A 2500-nucleotide genomic window follows, 5' to 3' on the forward strand; every position below is an offset into this window, starting at 1 on the left:
GCTCATTCACTTAGAAACTGACATCTTGCAATATGCACAAGTAGTCCTTCATGAAAGGGGCTGGAAGCTGTTTTCATTTTGACACGAGAGAGAGAGAGAGAGAGACTACCTTGCATTGTCAATTGCTAAATCTGTATATGGATAAGTAGCCTATGGTTGTCAACTTATTTCGTACGGCCATACCAGCCTGGCAACGCCCGATCTCGTCTGATCTCGGAAGCTAAGCAGGGTCGGGCCTGGTTAGTACTTGGATGGGAGACCGCCTGGGAATACCAGGTGCTGTCTGCTCTTTTGCTCATTCACTTAGAAACTGAAATCTTGCAATATGCACAAGTAGTCCTTCATGAAAGGGGCTGGAAGCTGTTTTCATTTTGACACGAGAGAGAGAGAGAGAGACCACCTTGCATTGTCAATTGCTAAATCTGTATATGGATAAGTAGCCTATGGTTGTCAACTTATTTCGTACGGCCATACCAGCCTGGCAACGCCCGATCTCGTCTGATCTCGGAAGCTAAGCAGGGTCGGGCCTGGTTAGTACTTGGATGGGAGACCGCCTGGGAATACCAGGTGCTGTATGCTCTTTTGCTCATTCACTTAGAAACTTACATCTTGCAATATGCACAAGTAGTCCTTCATGAAAGGGGCTGGAAGCTGTTTTCATTTTGACACGAGAGAGAGAGAGAGAGAGACTACCTTGCATTGTCAATTGCTAAATCTGTATATGGATAAGTAGCCTATGGTTGTCAACTTATTTCGTACGGCCATACCAGCCTGGCAACGCCCGATCTCGTCTGATCTCGGAAGCTAAGCAGGGTCGGGCCTGGTTAGTACTTGGATGGGAGACCGCCTGGGAATACCAGGTGCTGTATGCTCTTTTGCTCATTCACTTAGAAACTGACAACTTGCAATATGCACAAGTAGTCCTTCATGAAAGGGGCTGGAAGCTGTTTTCATTTTGACACGAGAGAGAGAGAGAGAGAGAGAGAGAGACTACCTTGCATTGTCAATTGCTAAATCTGTATATGGATAAGTAGCCTATGGTTGTCAACTTATTTGGTACGGCCATACCAGCCTGGCAACGCCCGATCTCGTCTGATCTCGGAAGCTAAGCAGGGTCGGGCCTGGTTAGTACTTGGATGGGAGACCGCCTGGGAATACCAGGTGCTGTATGCTCTTTTGCTCATTCACTTAGAAACTGACATCTTGCAATATGCACAAGTAGTCCTTCATGAAAGGGGCTGGAAGCTGTTTTCATTTTGACACGAGAGAGAGAGAGAGAGAGACTACCTTGCATTGTCAATTGCTAAATCTGTATATGGATAAGTAGCCTATGGTTGTCAACTTATTTCGTACGGCCATACCAGCCTGGCAACGCCCGATCTCGTCTGATCTCGGAAGCTAAGCAGGGTCGGGCCTGGTTAGTACTTGGATGGGAGACCGCCTGGGAATACCAGGTGCTGTATGCTCTTTTGCTCATTCACTTAGAAACTGACATCTTGCAATATGCACAAGTAGTCCTTCATGAAAGGGGCTGGAAGCTGTTTTCATTTTGACACGAGAGAGAGAGAGAGAGAGAGAGAGACCACCTTGCATTGTCAATTGCTAAATCTGTATATGGATAAGTAGCCTATGGTTGTCAACTTATTTCGTACGGCCATACCAGCCTGGCAACGACCGATCTCGTCTGATCTCGGAAGCTAAGCAGGGTCGGGCCTGGTTAGTACTTGGATGGGAGACCGCCTGGGAATACCAGGTGCTGTATGCTCTTTTGCTCATTCACTTAGAAACTGACATCTTGCAATATGCACAAGTAGTCCTTCATGAAAGGGGCTGGAAGCTGTTTTCATTTTGACACGAGAGAGAGAGAGAGAGAGACTACCTTGCATTGTCAATTGCTAAATCTGTATATGGATAAGTAGCCTTTGGTTGTCAACTTATTTGGTACGGCCATACCAGCCTGGCAACGCCCGATCTCGTCTGATCTCGGAAGCTAAGCAGGGTCGGGCCTGGTTAGTACTTGGATGGGAGACCGCCTGGGAATACCAGGTGCTGTCTGCTCTTTTGCTCATTCACTTAGAAACTGAAATCTTGCAATATGCACAAGTAGTCCTTCATGAAAGGGGCTGGAAGCTGTTTTCATTTTGACACGAGAGAGAGAGAGAGAGAGAGAGAGAGAGAGAGAGAGAGAGAGAGAGAGAGAGAGACTACCTTGCATTGTCAATTGCTAAATCTGTATATGGATAAGTAGCCTATGGTTGTCAACTTATTTCGTACGGCCATACCAGCCTGGCAACGCCCGATCTCGTCTGATCTCGGAAGCTAAGCAGGGTCGGGCCTGGTTAGTACTTGGATGGGAGACCGCCTGGGAATACCAGGTGCTGTCTGCTCTTTTGCTCATTCACTTAGAAACTGACATCTTGCAATATGCACAAGTAGTCCTTCATGAAAGGGGCTGGAAGCTGTTTTCATTTTGACACGAGAGAGAGAGAGAGAGACTACC

General features: G+C 47.0%; 7 non-coding genes and 1 pseudogene across 7 annotated transcripts; all 8 read left to right on the forward strand.

Annotated features, from left to right (window-relative positions):
* The first annotated feature begins 169 nt into the window (after positions 1 to 169).
* Positions 170 to 288, forward strand: LOC146282432 (5S ribosomal RNA). Its single transcript, XR_014761562.1, has one exon. It is a non-coding gene; the product is annotated as a 5S ribosomal RNA (ribosomal RNA).
* A 172-nt stretch (positions 289 to 460) lies between these two features.
* LOC146282433 (5S ribosomal RNA) lies at positions 461 to 579 on the forward strand. Its single transcript, XR_014762385.1, has one exon. It is a non-coding gene; the product is annotated as a 5S ribosomal RNA (ribosomal RNA).
* A 174-nt stretch (positions 580 to 753) lies between these two features.
* On the forward strand, positions 754 to 872 carry LOC146282434 (5S ribosomal RNA). Its single transcript, XR_014762386.1, has one exon. It is a non-coding gene; the product is annotated as a 5S ribosomal RNA (ribosomal RNA).
* A 182-nt stretch (positions 873 to 1054) lies between these two features.
* LOC146282435 (5S ribosomal RNA) lies at positions 1055 to 1173 on the forward strand. The gene has a single exon (XR_014761761.1). It is a non-coding gene; the product is annotated as a 5S ribosomal RNA (ribosomal RNA).
* A 174-nt stretch (positions 1174 to 1347) lies between these two features.
* Positions 1348 to 1466, forward strand: LOC146282436 (5S ribosomal RNA). The gene has a single exon (XR_014762387.1). It is a non-coding gene; the product is annotated as a 5S ribosomal RNA (ribosomal RNA).
* Positions 1467 to 1646: 180 nt separating this feature from the next.
* On the forward strand, positions 1647 to 1765 carry LOC146282437 (5S ribosomal RNA). The gene has a single exon (XR_014761854.1). It is a non-coding gene; the product is annotated as a 5S ribosomal RNA (ribosomal RNA).
* A 174-nt stretch (positions 1766 to 1939) lies between these two features.
* Positions 1940 to 2058, forward strand: LOC146282438 (5S ribosomal RNA; annotated as a pseudogene).
* A 210-nt stretch (positions 2059 to 2268) lies between these two features.
* Positions 2269 to 2387, forward strand: LOC146282439 (5S ribosomal RNA). Its single transcript, XR_014761563.1, has one exon. It is a non-coding gene; the product is annotated as a 5S ribosomal RNA (ribosomal RNA).
* Positions 2388 to 2500: the final 113 nt, after the last annotated feature.

This window comes from Hypomesus nipponensis, chromosome 6, assembly GCF_054491055.1.
Source record: "Hypomesus nipponensis isolate SF chromosome 6, ASM5449105v1, whole genome shotgun sequence".
NCBI lineage: Eukaryota > Metazoa > Chordata > Actinopteri > Osmeriformes > Osmeridae > Hypomesus > Hypomesus nipponensis.